Consider the following 18,672-nt stretch of genomic DNA (forward strand, 5'->3'; position numbering starts at 1 on the left):
AATAACTATCTTTTCATGATTATCTATAGTTTTTATTATAATGTTGATATATAGCTACCCTTATGCTTTTTGTCTTTTTTGCTGCTTTTAGTTTTTGTCCTTACAATTGTAATTATTGGACAGGAAAAATAAAAATTTAGCTTAATAAGTGTTTTATTAATGTGGACACTGAAAAATAAAAGTGCTTTATTAATATCAAGATCCTTATTGATAAAAAAGAAGGAAAAGGAAGTTATGAGTTACTTTCAGGGTGTGTTTATTTTGGTATTTGAAAGATAAAAATTACGTTTAAATTTTTGAACGTTGTAATTTTTAGTTTGGTATTTTTTTTTTTGGTAAACACAGATGTGATTTTATATTTAAATTCAAGTTTATAAAAAGCAACAAAATTTAATTTGTGTTTATTAATTATTGTTCAATAATTAACTTTAAATTTTTATTTTCCTTCTACTAATCCTATCTTTTATATATATTATTATTTTATTTATAAATTTTTTATATGTTTTTTTATTTATTATTTTTATTTTTTGTTAATTTTTTTAGTTTAACATTGTATATTTTTATAATTGAGGTTCTTGTATATTAATTTATTTTTTTATAATATAATTTATTAATCTCATTAAATAGAATAAATTAAACAAAAAAATTAACCATAAATAATAATAATAATAATAATAATAATAATAATAATAATAATAATAATAATAATAATAATAATAATAATAACACACTAAAAAAGAATACTAAAAAATATTATATAAAAGATTCACCAAACAAAGTATTAAAAAAATTAAATATGCTTAGAAAAATAATATTATAATTTAATATCATATTTTTTTTAATAATTATTTATGTAAAAATAATTTTAACTAATATTATTTAAATAATATTTATTTTATCAAAATCAATTTTGGTATAAAATTATCAAACATAAATCATATTAACATAAACTCACTTATACCTAAAATCAATTCTATAAAATTATTTTTGTTAAATTTCAGTTTGACAAAAATCAATCTAAATAAATACGAAATCTTCTCAAATTTTTTTCTTTTGAAAATTAAAATATAATTTTTCATCATATATTTATAAGTAGGAGGAGGACCAAGAAAAAAAATTATAAGAAACAAAATGTTAAAAGATTAACAATGATACTTTATATTTTTAATTAAAAAAAATAAAAAATATTCATTCCCATCGCTTACCAATTACCATCATAAAAATATATATTATAAATTGTTTTCCGATATGTGGTAGAATTGAAATGTGGCATGACGTAGTTGAATATGGGGCGCTAGAATATGTGTGGTTGAATTAGTGTTGGAGTTGGGGGAGTTGGCGTGGATGTGTGAAGGCTTTGATTTTGGGCTTCGAGTTAGGTGTGCCATTTATCATTTGTCCATTTCTTTGGTGGTAGGTGAACCAACTTACATCTCCATTTTGGATTTCTCTTTTATTACTTTTCATTTAATTAATCTTCCAAAATGTTCTACAACTCATCATTGGAATTGCCACTCTTATATATATATTTTTAATTTTTCTATATTTTTCCGTTTCAAAATAATAAATATTAAAAGGTAGTAATAAATAAAATTTAGTAATATTTAGAATTGTATATCGTTATATATATATAACTAATTTCTATTCAATCATCATCATTAAATTAAAAATAATGGAGATTTATTACTTTAAAATAACAACCCCATTTTTATTTTTGGACAGATGTTTTAAATCTGAAAAGTATTTTTCAATTTTCACTATCATTCTTCCTTCATTATTAGGCCTTCTATTGCTTCATATCTAGTCTCTCACTTCCCACAACTCTGATCACTGTTGTTGGAACCTTTCACAAATGCACGGAATAATTTCTTGTGTTTCGTCCATGATCCAATTTAGATTCACATCTTTCAAAAGTGTCTGCATATAATAAAATTCACAACATTGATCACTCACCATAGCAAACTAAAAAATCAATTATATTTGGAGTGGGTGTTTTGTTTACTTGGGAAACTTTAGTTCAACATGCAAGGACTAGATCTTCGCTGTCCTGTCAGCTATTTGCAATATCCCAAAAAAAAAAAAAGTTTTTATTATCGTATGTTTTAAGAACATAAGTTAAACATATAATAAAAAAATATTTTAATATTATTTATTATTTTTATGCATTGAAAACATTAAAAACTTATTTTTTATAATAAATAACATTAAAATATTTTTTGTATGATATGCTTAACCTATTATTTTAAAACACATAATAGCAAAATCTAAAACTAATTATAACAAAAAATATTTTTATAAAATTTTAGGTTTTAATTCCCAATGTAATAAATATCTTTTACGACGATAATATTATGTAACGACCATCAATATAGAGTCTAGATATTGAAGAGTTAACTTTGGTTGACACTACATTTTTATGCAAAGCTCCTGTAATTAAGGTGGTCGAAGTGAAGAGACAAAGAGATTGAAGAATAAAGGTTTAATTATTTCGTCGGTCTGTATTATTACAACGAATTTTTAATTAGGTTTTAAATAACTTTTTAAAATTGAATTTATCCACTATATTAAATTTTGTAATTAAATTTCTATCGTGACAAAAATATTAGAATTAATAGAATATCTGTTAAACAAAACGATATACCACACATAAAGCAAAAAAGCCTAAATTATAAAAGTACCCTCAATATTCTCTCACACTCACAGAGAGGGGATGAGAAGAGAAGGAATAAGAGAGGAAGAAGAAAAAGTAGGAAGAGAAGGTGGCATCGGTGGAAAGGAGAAGCAAGAAGAGAGGAAAAGGATGCCACTGTCATAGTCACCAGTAGTTGTTCTTCGTTCCTGTCACTGACACGGAGGGAGGGAGAGGAAGGGGAGAGAGAGAGATTCAGAATGATGGAAGAGAGAAAGACAGAATGAGAGAGACCGCAAAAAAGAAATCATGTTGCGAAGGAGAAGGAGAGAAATGGAGGTTGCAAAAGAGGGAAGCAGTGGAGGGTGATGCACTGACGTCGGTGCTGCCATCATCGTTGGAGGAGGTCGCCAACAAGCTTCTCCCTCCCGTTTGTTGTCCGTCGTCTCCGATTCACCTTTTGTTGCTCACCATCTCAAATTCGATCGTCGGTGCTAGCTGACTCTGGGTTCTAAACTGGTTCTCCTTGCTTATGGTATGATGCCTAGGCATCTTTAGTAGTTTTTAGTTTTCTTTTCATTAGTTTTCTTAGATTTTAATCAAAATTCTTATTTTTTTCTAGTAGAATTTCAAAACTATTCAAGTATTTGGGGTTGTTTCAGTATTATTGAGTTTTTAGGAGTTTTTGTTCTCAAAGTAATCAAGAATTAAAGCTTTTTCAACAAAAAAATACAAATACACTCCAAAGGTGTCCCAATCAGACCCAAAACAATAAAATTGAGCATCCAAAACATCACAACGGGCGTCCAGCGTCCAACCACCGGCGCCCAACACCCACTCACCAATGCCCGATAGCCCTTCACCAACGCCCAACATTCCTTGGCCCTGGAGGCACAAATGGGCCAATGCCCAAACTTGAAGAAGCACCTTCAGCGCTCCAAAGCTCCAAACTCCCAGGATGCAACACTTGCCAAGGTCCAATTTCAATATGCAATCATGGGAAGCCTTAATCTCATTCGAAAAATTCAAGATTCAAGAGATTAGTTGGCATTAATTCCTTCTAGAAAGATAAAGATTTGGTTGTTAGGATTTAATTCTAAATTTGATTTTAGTTATTGTTAAGATTTGATTTGAATTTGAGTAGGTAGTTATCTTATTTCTCCTAAAGATAAGATAAGATAAGATTTAGTTTTTGAATTTGAATTTTAGATAGAACTTAGGATATAAATAAGTGAACAAGGTTCACAAGAGAGAGGCATCCGGAGGGATCTAGAATCACCATACGTATATCTTTTTCTCTTCTCGTTAGTTTTCTTCATTATCATGAGTAACTAAACCACCATTGTTGAAGGTTAGGAGTTTTGTTTGGTTTATGGATTTATAATGTGAGTGTTTTCTTTATTTTAATTCATATTTTTTTACTTTTTTAAGATTGAGTTTTATTTTTCATCATTAATGGTTAGAAGTATTAGAAAATATTCTAATTCTGACTTAGATTTTGTTATTTTTTAGGAAAATTTAATTTCGGTTTTAGTTTGAAACTCATCTCATAATCTTTAATTATTTAGAACTACTCTTGAATACGTGACATATAATTCAACTAGGGATAGTTTTTGAATATTGTGTGGTTTAAAATCGAAACAGTTATTCATCTCTTCTCCTAATTAGTTGACCAAGGGATTGGTAATTAATTAAGTTAAGAAAAATTAAATTATTAAGGGATTGAAATTTGATTATAAATGATTTGCTGTGAAAAGATTTTTGTATGAGTTAAAGTAAGAAATACAAGCACTATTCTTTCTAAGAATCAAATATCTTCAAAGCCTTCAACATTCTTATTCATTGATTACTTCTTAATTCTCTAAGCCTTCTCCCAATTCTCTTCTTATGTGTTCTTTCTTTTCTGCAAAATCCACAATCCTTTTGCCAATGTTTGATTGATTTAAATTGAGATTCAATTAGACGTTGCTTATCTCAATCCATTAATCCTCGTGGAAATGATATTCACTCACCGTGGTATACTTGAAAGATTTGGTGCATTTGCCAATATTCGAGCACATTAATTTTTCGCTCATCATGGTGCTTTTGATTCTGCTTCCTTTTGTTTCTTATTTTGATTCATTTTGTTTTTACTTCTGCTTTTGAATTAGTTCTGCTTTTGCTCACTGATTATGCAAAAAAAAAATTTGTGCTAACATATTACGATGATGAGTTATAATTATGTGTTTTTTGTTTGTAATTAATTGATTATGCTACGATTAAAAAATTTGTATATGAAATTATGTTGATTATGAAAAAAATTTACTATAGCAAAAAGAGAGCTTGTTGGTAGAGAAAGTGGAGGGGGTTGTAGGGGAAGTGAACCCTATCTAAGAAGAGAGTACCATGGTTTTTTTGCTTTTTATTGGAAGAGGATATGGGTAAATCAGTTATTTTACATTACATAGACATTTTTTAATGTTTACTATTAATAGAAATTTAATTATAAAATCTAATATCACATAGAGATTCAACTGAAAAGAAAAAAAAAGTATAAATACTTAATTAAAAATTCAATAAAATTATAAGAACTAGCAAAATAATTAAATCGATAATAAATTTGATAAGGGATTGGGGAACAAGAAATAATTATTTTAAAATTTTAAGTGTCTCTTTAATTTTGTATAAGTATTGGGACAATTATTAAATATTATTAAAAGTATAAACAATAAAATGACAAAAATATATCTAGAAACTCTCTCAATTAATTTTTTACTCTTCTAAGTTTCTTTTTCTATATTAAATGGAGGATACAATAAGTAAAAGTTAATTAATGACTTTTTCGTTATCTGCGGGAATCTCTTGTGGCATTTTTTTTTTCATTATTGTCACTTTGTGGAAATTATTTACGACGAAAAGGCTAACGAAAACTCTCAAAATTTCATAGCAATGGAAACTCTCTCCTGCAAATAAACGAAGAAGGTGATGGAGATTGAAGTATCCGCCCCACAAAGACCCGAAAAAAATTTACTTAAATGTCTTTATATATATAAGTTATGTAACTAACTCTAATTTATTTTATTTAAATTTATATGTTAAAAATTTATGCGCTGTTATTATGTTAAATTTTTAGATCTTATTATGGCTCTTAATTCTTTTGAAAAAAAATTAAAACTTAATATTCATAGATAGCTACGGATTTTTGCCTCCCCACAAGAAGAAATGAACAGAGACCCGTGACGGAAATGGGTATGGGTCAGGGATAGGGGACATTTTACTAAATGAGAACGGGGTTGGAAGAGGGGTCTACGCCCCCAAAAGAATCCATTGTCATCCCTAGATATCCCTAAACTCCACGAAATCTGTGATAAAAAAATAATATAATCCAAAATAACAAATGCTAAAAACAGAATAAAGTAATATCGTCAATCAAATAACGGATGATAATATGAAACTACAAAAGAAACCACTAAACCCTATGAGTCCTTATAAGTTATAATCGTCGTCGTCGTCGTCCTCCTCCTTCTAATAGTCTCGATGCTGGTTTTGATGCAGCGACGTTGTGGATGCTGGTGTCTAGACTGGTACAATTGCAGATGAGGAGGAGTCGTCTCCAACATCATTGGCCCTGCATGCATCTACTCATAGTAGACAGCCATCTGCTACCGCATGCATTGTATGTACTCCAGCTCCTAATCGTGCAGGCTTAGGGTTAGACTATGGATCTGTTCACACAAATTTACGTTTTGCAGATTTACAGGGTTAGTAACTGATGAGCGGATAATTTATACGCTTTTTGGCATTGTTTTTAGTATGTTTTTAGTAGGATCTAGTTACTTTTAGGGATGTTTTTAATAGATTTTGTGTTAAATTCACATTTCTGGACTTTACTATGAGTTTGTGTATTTTTCTGTGATTTCAGGTATTTTCTGGCTGAAATTGAGGGACTTGAGCAGAAATCAGATTCAGAGGTTGAAAAAGGACTGCTGATGCTGTTGGATTCTGACCTCCCTGCACTCAAAGTGGATTTTCTGGAGCTACAGAACTCGAAATGGCGCGCTTCCAATTGCGTTGGAAAGTAGACATCCAGGGCTTTCCAGCAATATATAATAGTCCATACTTTGGCCAAGAATTGACGACGTAAACTGGCGTTCAACGCCAGCTTTCTACCCAAATCTGGCGTCCAGCGCCAGAAAAGGATCCAAAACCAGAGTTGAACGCCCAAACTGGCACAGAAACTGGCGTTCAACTCCACAAATGGCCTCTGCACGTGCAACACTCAGGCTCAGCCCAAACACACACCAAGTGGGCCCAGGAAGTGGATTTATGCATCAATTACTTACGCATGTAAACCCTAGTGACTAGTTTATTATAAATAGGACCTCTTACTATTGTATTAGACATCTTTGGACGCCTGGTTCTTAGATCAGAGGGGCTGGCCTCTCGGCCATGCCTGGACCTTTCACTTATGTATTTTTAACGGTAGAGTTTCTACACTCCATAGATTAAGGTGTGGAGCTCTGCTGTTCCTCAAAGATTAATGCAAAGTACTACTGTTTTCTATTCAATTCTTCTTATTTCTCTTCTAAGATATCCATTCGCACCCAAGAACGTGATGAAGGTGATGATTATGTGTGACGCTCATCATCCTTCCCCCTTATGAACGCGTGCCTGACAAACACTTCTGTTCTACATGAATTAAGCTAGAATGAGTATCTCTTAGATCTCCTAACCAGAATCTTCGTGGCGTACGCTAAAATTTGAAGTTTGTTACTTGCTTGTTAAGAAAGATTCAAACTTTAAGTTCTAGAATCATATCTTGTGATTTCTTATGAACCAAGTCATTAATTGAGATTTTAAAAATCAAATCTTTTTCAAAACTAACTTCAATCATATCTTTTCAAAAATATCTTCTTATCTTATCTTTTTCAAAAATATCTTCTCAAAATATCTTTTCTAACTTCCTAACTTCTTATCTTTTCAAAATTTGTTTCAACTAACTAACTAACTTTTTGTTTGTTTCTTAACTTTTTCAAAACTACCTAACTAACTCTCTCTCTCTCTAATTTTCGAAAATATCTCTCCCTTTTTTAAAAAATTTCTTTTTAATTAACTAATTATATTTATTTTTTATTTTTGAATCCAAAAATTTTCGAAAAATACTAACTAATTTTTAAAAACCAATTTTCAAAAATCACTAACTCTTTTTCAAAATAATTTTCGAAAATTATTCCTCCCCCATCTCATTCTAATTATTCATTCATGTCCTAACATCTCATCTCACATTCCAATCCTCACAGTTGTGTTTCTTCCTTTACATCACATCCTTTATCTCCCCCTCTTCTTCTACTTACAAAGGGATCCCCATACTGTGGTATACAGGATCTCTATTATTATTATTATTATCATTTTTCTGGCCATTCTTCCTTGTCATATGAGCAGGAGCAAGGATAAGAACACTCTTGTGGAAGCAGATCCAGAACCTGAAAGAACTCTGAAGAGAAAATTAAGAGAAGCTAAAATACAACAATCCAGAGATAACCTTTCAGAAATTTTTGAACAGGCAGAGGAGATGGCAGGCGAAAATAATAATAATGAAAGGAGGATGCTTGGTGACTTTACTGCACCTAATTCCAATTTACATGGAAGAAGCATCTCCATTCCTGCCATTGGAGCAAACAACTTTGAGCTGAAACCTCAATTAGTTTCTCTGATGCAGCAGAACTGCAAGTTTCATGGACTTCCATCTGAAGATCCTTTTCAGTTCTTAACTGAATTCTTGCAGATATGTGATACTGTTAAGACTAATGGAGTAAATCCTGAAGTCTACAGGCTCATGCTTTTCCCTTTTGCTGTAAGAGACAGAGCTAGATTATGGTTGGATTCTCAACCCAAAGACAGCCTGAACTCTTGGGATAAGCTGGTCACGGCTTTCTTAGCCAAGTACTTTCCTCCTCAAAAGCTGAGCAAGCTTAGAGCTGATGTTCAAACCTTCAGACAGAAAGAAGGTGAATCTCTCTATGAAGCTTGGGAAAGATACAAACAGTTGACCAAAAAGTGTCCTTCTGACATGCTTTCAGAATGGACCATCCTGGATATATTCTATGATGGTCTGTCTGAGCTATCAAAGATGTCACTGGACACTTCTGCAGGTGGATCCATTCACCTAAAGAAAACGCCTGCAGAAGCTCAAGAACTCATTGACATGGTTGCTAATAACCAGTTCATGTACACTTCTGAAAGGAATCCTGTGAGTAATGGGACGCCTATGAAGAAGGGAGTTCTTGAAGTTGATACTCTGAATGCCATATTGGCTCAGAACAAAATATTGACTCAGCAAGTCAATATGATTTCTCAGAGTCTGCATGGAATGCAAGCTGCATCCAACAATACTCAAGAGGCATCTTTTGAAGAAGAAGCCTATGATCCTGAGAACCCTGCAATAGCAGAGGTAAATTACTTAGGTGAACCTTATGGAAACACCTATAACTCAACATGGAGAAATCATCCAAATTTCTCATGGAAGGATCAAAAGCCTCAACAAGGCTTTAATAATGGTGGAAGAAACAGGTTTAGCAATAGTAAACCTTTTCCATCATCAACTCAGCAACAGACAGAGAACTCTGAACAAAATGCTTCTAATTTAGCAAATCTAGTCTCTGATCTATCCAAGGCCACTGTAAGTTTCATGAATGAAACAAGATCTTCCATTAGAAATCTGGAAGCACAAGTGGGCCAGCTGAGTAAAAGGATCACTGAAATCCCTCCTAGTACTCTCCCAAGCAATACAGAAGAGAATCCAAAAGGAGAGTGCAAGGCCATTGACATAAGCGCCATGGCCGAACCTGTGAGGAGAGGAGAGGACGTGAATCCCAAGGAGGAAGACCTCCTGAGACGTCCAGTGGTCAATAAGGAGCTTCCCTCTGAGGAACCAAGGGACTCTGAGGCTCATCTAGAGACCATAGAGATTCCATTGAACCTCCTTATGCCCTTCATGAGCTCTGATGAGTATTCCTCTTCTGAAGAGAACGAGGATGTTACTGAAGAGCAAACTGCCAAGTTTCTTGGTGTAATCATGAAGCTGAATGCCAAATTATTTGGCATTGATACTTGGGAAGTTGAACCTCCCTTGTTCATCAATGAACTAAGTGATCTGGATCAACTGACATTGCCTCAGAAGAGACAGGATCCTGGAAAGTTCATATTACCTTGTACCATAGGCACCATGATCTTCAAAGCTCTGTGTGACCTTGGTTCAGGTATAAACCTCATGCCCCTCTCTGTAATAGAGAAACTGGGAATCTATGGGGTGCAAGCTGCTAAAATCTCACTAGAGATGGCAGACAGATCAAGAAGACAGGCTTATGGACACGTAGAAGATGTATTGGTAAAAGTTGAGGGCCTTTACATCCCTGCTGATTTCATAGTCCTGGATACTGGAAAGAAAGAGGATGAATCCATCATCCTAGGAAGACCTTTCCTGGCCACAGCAAGAGCTGTGATTGATGTTGACAGAGGTGAAATAGTCCTTCAATGGAATGAGGACTCCCTTGTGTTTAAAATTCAAGGATCTCCCTCTGCAACCATGGAGAGGAAGCAGAAAAAGCTTCTCTCCAAGCAGAGTCAACCAGAGCCCCCACAGTCAAACTCTAAGTTTGGTGTTGGGAGGCCACAACCAAACTCTAAGTTTGGTGTTGAACTCCCATATCCAAACTCTAAGTTTGGTGTTGGAGAGTCTCAACAAAGCTCTGCACATCTGTGAGGCTCCATGAGAGCTCACTGTCAAGCGATTGACATTAAAGAAGCGCTTGTTGGGAGGCAACCCAATGTTTATCTAATTCTTATTTTTCATGTTTTCTTAGGTTCATGATCATGTGGAGTCACAAAATAAATATAAAAATTGAAAACGGAATCAAAAACAGCAGAAGAAAAATCACACCCTGGAGGAGCATCTGTCTGGCGTTCAAACGCCAGAACAGAGCATAGTTCTGGCGCTGAACGCCCAGAATGGGAGCATCCTGGCGCTGAACGCCCAGAACAAGCATGGTTCTGGCGTTCAACGCCAGAAATGGCAGCAAAGGGGCGTTGAACGCCCAAAATGGGCACCAACCTGGCGCTGAACGCCCAGAGTTGTGTGCAAAGGCATTTTGCATGCCTAAATTGGTGCAGGGATGTAAATGCCTTGACACCTCAGGATCTGTGGACCCCGCAGGATCCCCACTTTATCTCCTCCATATCTTCTTCTTATTCTTCAGTCTTTCTTCTTTTGCTCGAGGGCGAGCAACATTCTAAGTTTGGTGTGGTAAAAAGCATAGCTTTTTTGTTTTTTTTTCCATAACCATTGATGGCACCTAAGGCCAGAGAAGCCTCTAGAAAGAAGGAAAGGGAAGACAAAAGCTCCATCAAGGGTCTATAGCTCAGTGGTAGAACATTTGACTGTAAATCAAGAGATCCCTGAGATACCTCAGGGGATACATCTTCTTCCACACAATTATTGGAAGCAACTAAGGGTGGAACATCAAGAGCACTCCATCATCCTTCATGAAATCAGAGAAGATCTAAAAGCAATGAAGGAGGAGCAGCAAAGACAAGGAAGAGACATAGAAGAGCTCAAGGACATCACCAAGGTAGACTCATTCCTTGTTCTTACTTTCTCTGTTTTTTTTCGTTTTCTATGTGCTTATCTGTGTTTGTGTCTTCATTACATGATCATTAGTAGTTAGTAACTCTGTCTTAAAGATATGAATGTCCTATGAATCCATCACCTCTCTTAAATGAAAAATGTTTTAATTCAAAAGAACAAGAAGTACATGAGTTTCGAATTTATCTTTGAACTTAGTTTAATTATATTGATGTGGTGACAATGCTTTTTGTTTTCTGAATGTATGCTTGAACAGTGCATATGTCTTTTGAAGTTGTTGTTTAAGAATGTTAAATATGTTGGCTCTTGAAAGAATGATGACTAGGAGACATGTTATTTGATAATCTGAAAAATCATAAAAATGATTCTTGAAGCAAGAAAAAGCAGCAAAGAACAAAGCTTGCAGAAAAAAAATAAATAAATAAATAAATAAATATAGGCGAAAAAAAAAATTTAGAAAAAAAAAAAGAAAGAAAAAGAAAAAGCAAGCAGAAAAAGCCAATAACCCTTAAAACCAAAAGGCAAGGGCAAATAAAAAGGATCCCAAGGCTTTGAGCATCAGTGGATAGGAGGGCCTAAAGGAATAAAATCCCGGTCTAAGCGGCTAAACCAAGCTGTCCCTAACCATGTGCTTGTGGCGTGTAGGTGTCAAGTGAAAACTTGAGACTGAGCGGTTAAAGTCAAGGTCCAAAGTAAAAGAAGAGTGTGCTTAAGAACCCTGGACACCTCTAATTGGGGACTCTAGCAAAAGCTGAGTCACAATCTGAAAAGGTTCACCCAATTATGTGTCTGTGGCATTTATGTATCCGGTGGTAATACTGGAAAACAAAGTGCTTAGGGCCACGGCCAAGACTCATAAAGAAGCTGTGTTCAAGAATCATCATACTGAACTAGGAGAGTCAATAACACTATTCAAAATCTGAAGTTCCTATAGATGCCAATCATTCTGAACCTCAATGGATAAAGTGAGATGCCAAAACTATTCAAGAGGCAAAAAGCTATAAGTCCCGCTCATATGATTGAAGCTCTGTTTCATTGATAGTTTGGAATTTATAGTATATTCTATTCTTTTTATCCTATTTTGATTTTCAGTTGCTTGGGGACAAGCAACAATTTAAGTTTGGTGTTGTGATGAGCGGATAATTTATACGCTTTTTGGCATTGTTTTTAGTATGTTTTTAGTAGGATCTAGTTACATTTAGGGATGTTTTTAATAGATTTTGTGTTAAATTCACATTTCTGGACTTTACTATGAGTTTGTGTGTTTTTCTGTGATTTCAGGTATTTTCTAGCTGAAATTGAGGGACTTGAGCAGAAATCAGATTCAGAGGTTGAAAAAGGACTGCTGATGCTGTTGGATTCTGACCTCCCTGCACTCAAAGTGGATTTTCTGGAGCTACAGAACTCGAAATGGCGCGCTTCCAATTGCGTTGGAAAGTAGACATCCAGGGCTTTCCAGAAATATATAATAGTCTATACTTTGGCCAAGAATTGACGACGTAAACTGGCATTCAACGCCAGCTTTCTACCCAAATCTGGCGTCCAGCGCCAGAAAAGGATCCAAAACCAGAGTTGAATGCCCAAACTGGCACAGAAACTGGCGTTCAACTCCACAAATGGCCTCTGCATGTGCAACACTCAGGCTCAGCCCAAACACACACCAAGTGGGCCCAGGAAGTGGATTTATGCATCAATTACTTACGCATGTAAACCCTAGTGACTAGTTTATTATAAATAGGACCTCTTACTATTGTATTAGACATCTTTGGACGCCTGGTTCTTAGATAAGAGAGGCTGGCCTCTCGGCCATGCCTGGACTTTTCACTTATGTATTTTTAACGGTAGAGTTTCTACACTCCATAGATTAAGGTGTGGAGCTCTGCTGTTCCTCAAAGATTAATGCAAAGTACTACTGTTTTCTATTCAATTCTTCTTATTTCTCTTCTAAGATATCCATTCGCACCCAAGAACGTGATGAAGGTGATGATTATGTGTGACGCTCATCATCCTTCCCCCTTATGAACGCGTGCCTGACAAACACTTCTGTTCTACATGAATTAAGCTAGAATGAGTATCTCTTATATCTCCTAACCAGAATCTTCGTGGCGTACGCTAGAATGATGGCGGCATTCAAGAGAATCCGGAAGGTCTAAACCTTGTCTGTGGTATTCTGAGTAGAATTCAATGATTGAATGACTGTGACGAGCTTCAAACTCGCGATTGTTGGGCGTTAGTGACAGACGCAAAAGGAGGGTGAATCCTATTCCAGCATGATCGAGAACCGACAGATGAATAGCCGTGCCGTGACAGGGTGCGTGAGCATATGATTCACTGAGAGGAGGGGATGTAGCCACTGACAACGGTGATGCCCTTGCATACAGCCAGCCATGGAAAGGAGTAAGACTGATTGGATGAAGATAGCAGGAAAGCAGAGGTTCAGAGGAACGAAAAGCATCTCCATTCGCTTATCTGAAATCCCTGCCAATGAATCTACATAAGTATCTCTATCCCTTTTATTGTTTATTTTAATCTAATAAAATATCATGTTTAAATCCGCCTGACTGAGATTTGCAAGGTGACCATAGCTTGCTTCAAGCCAACAATCTCTGTGGGATCGACCCTTACTCACGTAAGGTTTATTACTTGGACGACCCAGTACACTTGCTGGTTAGTTGAACGGAGTTGTGTCCACACATAGTAAAGAGCCATAATAATGATTCCATACAATAACAAAGAGTACTACATTAATGTGATCACAATTTCGTCCACCAGTAACCAAGGTAGAGTAAGCCTTGAAGGTGGATGTGCACAGATTGCTGGTGAATAACGACTTTACTCCAAAGATATTGTTCTTCTGCGGCTCGAATGTAGTCTGGCGCCATACGGCTTCAGGATCCCCACAGATGCGCTCGTGGAGTTGCCATCATTTGCGTCTACTGAGATTACTATGTCGCGACCTCTAAGTTCTGAGTGTATAAATCCTAACACATTAAATGTCAATGTCAATATAAGAGGTGATATCATAATATGTTATTAAATTTTATAAAATGTTTATTACTTACATAAAAGTCCGTAGACCGCTAATTAACAAACCTCTCATTCTTCTCCTTAAGTGTATGAGTTTGCTTGAAGACCTTCGACATCGAAATAGGATGCTGCAGTGACTTTGTCTACACATATTAGATAAGCATATTAAAACAAGTGACAATTAATTAAAGAAATAAAGATAAACTAGCTAAGATATTTAAAGAAGTTATACCATTTTGTCCTTTGTCTTCATAATCGTGATCGAACCCCTGTGTACCTCGACGCCCTGTTGTCCCTATTCATGGCCTGACGATGTTTGAAACCCCCATCCCTATCCTACACATACAGGGTCTTCTTAATGTCGGGTAAAAACCATTACATCAGGTGCTCCCTCTTCATTCGCACGTCCACGCACTAACATCTGCTGAAGATGCTTCGTCATGCGGTGGAAGAAGATATTTATCATCTGGTTATGCATAGGCCTCATCCCATGTAAATTTCTCCTACACAATTAAAATAATATATGGTCAAAAGCTGATGTCATAAAATTATGAATGAAATGTAACTAATATTAAATAACTAACTTACTACCCACTTGTCAAACCATCTATCTCTAACCTCTTGGAAAATCTTCTTGTAGCTAGGCTATCCGGTGTTATAATTCGGATAAGATTTTTTGTACAGGTATTATTATCTGGTGCAAACTTACGATAGAATAATATACACTTAGTAAAAAATACACCTCAAAGGAGAACTAAATATAAATAGTATATACGAATTAAAGAAATTTACTATTTATCTAACCGTGCTAAGCCAAATTAACATTTTAATGATTTGCGGTGTTGCAGGATCTGGCTGAAATTTATAGAAAAAAGCTAGTACTGCTGTAGGATTGGCCATATGAGGTGACGTGAATGTCAATATCTATTGAAAAGGTGAAGGTGATGGTAAAGTGTACTTTAATTCAGATTAAAGTAGAAAAATCACTACAAAATTTCAATATTAAAGTTCGAGACTATGATAAAAAGTTAGATAAAATTGTAACCACATTTATTTTAGAAAATTTGGGTAAGATTGTATTTGTTTTATTTTATTTATAACAGAATTCATAAAATAGTTTTAACAACAATGTTATCTCCACGTAAAAAAAAATCATATTTAGTTACCCACTAAATTTTATTTATTAAATTAAAGTGTGAATTTCATTAATAATTTTCACTCGTCTTTTTTTTATCATCTTTAAATTTATAATCATGATATATATATATATATATATATATATATATAAAAGTTAATTATAAAAAAATGTTATTATGCTATTATAAATAAGTTTAATTATTTTAGTAAATGATTATTTAATTTAAATAATATATAAATTAATATGTATAGACTTATATAAATACATAATAATTAATTTTTAATTTTTATAGAGTATATATTTTGTTAAACTTAATAGGTATGTATATACATAAACAATAATTTTAATATAAACTGTTTATACTTTAATTTTAGATAACATATATATAATATTAAATAAATTTTTAACCAATTTTAAATAAACTTAAGTTTTTAGAAAATAAATATCTCAAATGTATTCTAGAAACATTAGAGAATTTATAAGTCCTTAACATACTCAGCTAAAAGTAATTTTTATATGGTAGAAGGAAGAGAAAAATGCACACTTGTAGAAGAGAGTGGTGTAAAATAGTATGAAGCACAGAAGTTTCATTGAGTTATTATGTCCGTATGTCAGATATATTTCAAATACGATACAAATTTGATATTCGTTCGATATGCATGTTTTCTGTGTTTAACTATGTCTTAATAAAAATTAGGAAAAAGAATAAATAGATCATGACTTTTAAAATTTTTAACAAATACATCTTTGACGAAATTTAAATACAAAAGATCCCCGACTTTTATAAATGGAAGACAATTTTATCATTTCATTCATTTGTCTCTCACAAATCAAACGGAACTAACTGACCTGGTTGTAACGTTGTCCAAGTATCCGTTATGGTGCTATGCTAGAAGGAAACTAAAATTTGTAGGACAAAAAGATCCCTAATGACAACAAACGTTATCGTTTCGAGAAAAGTTAATATATTGATTTCAGCAGCACGTGTTCTACATTTTGCAACGATGCAATAACCTCAACATTCTCCTCCAAACCCACACCCAACTAATCTTTAACTCCCTCTCTCACAAGAACAACTTCTTCTTCAAGCTCCTTTCTTTATACGTCTTCTATGGCCACATCCACCATGCCCATACCCTCTTCTCCACCCTCCATAAACCTACCACCACCCACTGGAACCAGATCATCAAGGCCGATGCCCGAACTCCAGCAACTCCTTTCAAATTTGTGGAGTGCTACAATTGCATGGTGGCCTCTGGGTCAAAGCTTGATCTCGTTCCTTCTTAGTGCATGTGCACGTGGTGGGTTGGTTGGAGAAAAGGAGCAGGTGCATTGCAAGGTTTTGGTAAAAGGATATTACTACAATGTGTTTGTGGAGACAAGTTGGGTGAATTTCTATGCGGTGTGCGGGAGTGTTAAAAAAGCATGTTACGTGTTTGATGAAATGAATCAGAAAAATGTTGTTACCTGGAATACTATGCTTGCTGGGTATGTTAGGTGCGGTGATTTTGATGGGGCCATAAGGGTTTTTGATGAGATGCCTTGTAGGAATGTTGTGTCTTGGACCACCATGGTTACCGGATGCGCTTGTGGCGGCAAATGCAAGCAAGTTCAGGGTTCGTAGGGATGAAATTTTCAATATATTGCCTTGTAGCTAAGATATCCTAAACCCTCAAATAACTTCACCAGTAAATCTGAAAAATTTTTAATCTTCGAAATGATAACGATTGTTGCCACAGGGGATCTTTTTGTCCTGAAAACTTTAGCCTCCTTTTAGCTTGGTACTGTAATGGACACCTAGACAACGTTACAATCAAGTCAGCTAGTTTCATTTGATTTGTAAGAGGTAAATGGACGGAAGGATGAAATTGTCTTCCGTTTGTGAAAGTAAAAAATTTTTTCATATTTAAATTTCGTCAAGAATGTATTTGTCAAAAATCTAAATAATCAAAAACCTATTTATCTTTTTTCTTAAAAATTAAAAAGTACTTCTCCGAACATAATAGAATACATCTAAATACTATTAGGTGTCGACGTATTCAAATTTATTCTTAACCTATATTTTTGAAATGACTTTTGAAATAACATATATTATTATTTGTTAAAACAAAATTATTTTAAATATTTTATACAATTAAAAAACATTACAAATATTTAATAACATTAGGTTGTATTTTAATATAAAAAACAAAAGTTATCACAATTTTTTTTAAATACTTTATATTTTATATATATGTAATATCTTCATATCTAACAAAAAATTAAAATTAATATATTTGCGCGTCTTTTATCGTATCATGTTTGATATTCATATTTATACTTCAAAAATAAAAACAACTATATAGACCGACTTGCATATGAAGAAAAATCACACAAGCGATTTCAAAGTAGTTCAACCTGAATTTTGGATAGTCACAAAAAAAAAATCTGATTTTTGGATTTGTTTAAATTTGACCATTTGATTTATTTATTATAAAATTAAAAAATGCATAATATTAAGGCTCATTTTTTTTCTTATGAAAAACATATTGGTGTAGTGCATTGAAATGGACTAATGGACAAAATATTCACTGCTATGGTGTCAGCACAAAACGCAACCTGCGCTTTACTTTCTCCTTTATTTTTTAATTTTTTTTGTTCAGCATATTCAAACAAACGCAAGGTGCATTTTGATTGTTGAGAGCTTTTTAATTTTTTTTAGGGATAAGTACTTTTTTCGTCCCCAAGGTTTGGGGTCAAAATCAAAATCGTCCCTAACCTTTTTTTTTTATTAAAATCATCCCCAACGTTCAAAAACGCTTTAAAATCATCCTTTCTCGAATTTTTGGACCAAAATACCCTCATCATCATCATTCTCCTCTTCACCTTCCTCACCCCCACCACCTCAACTGCCACCAACATTACCACCACCGCCACCGCCACCACCACCACCACCACCACCACCACCACCACCACCACCACAGACACAAACACAAACACAAACACCACTCCCTCACCCCACTCCGGTAGCCCCCCACCCTCAGCCCCTCACCCCCCACCCCTCACCTCCTCACCGTAACCCCCCACCCCTCACTGCCTCCCCCTCACCAACCCCCTCACCCCTCACCTCCTCACCGTAACCCCCCCACCCCTCACTGCCTCCCCCTCACCCACCCCCTCACCCCCTCACCCACTCACTGCCTCCCCCTCACCCACCCCCTCACCGTAACCCCCCACCCCTCACTGCCTCCTCCCCTCCCCCCATGCACAACAAATTTT

At 34.5% G+C, this 18,672-nt stretch overlaps 1 non-coding gene across 1 annotated transcript; it reads right to left on the minus strand.

Annotated features, from left to right (window-relative positions):
* Positions 1-8,576: 8,576 nt before the first annotated feature.
* On the minus strand, positions 8,577-8,684 carry LOC112768276 (small nucleolar RNA R71). Its single transcript, XR_003185712.1, has one exon. It is a non-coding gene; the product is annotated as a small nucleolar RNA R71 (small nucleolar RNA).
* Positions 8,685-18,672: the final 9,988 nt, after the last annotated feature.

The sequence above is a fragment of the Arachis hypogaea genome, chromosome 17 (genome assembly GCF_003086295.3).
Source record: "Arachis hypogaea cultivar Tifrunner chromosome 17, arahy.Tifrunner.gnm2.J5K5, whole genome shotgun sequence".
Lineage (NCBI taxonomy): Eukaryota > Viridiplantae > Streptophyta > Magnoliopsida > Fabales > Fabaceae > Arachis > Arachis hypogaea.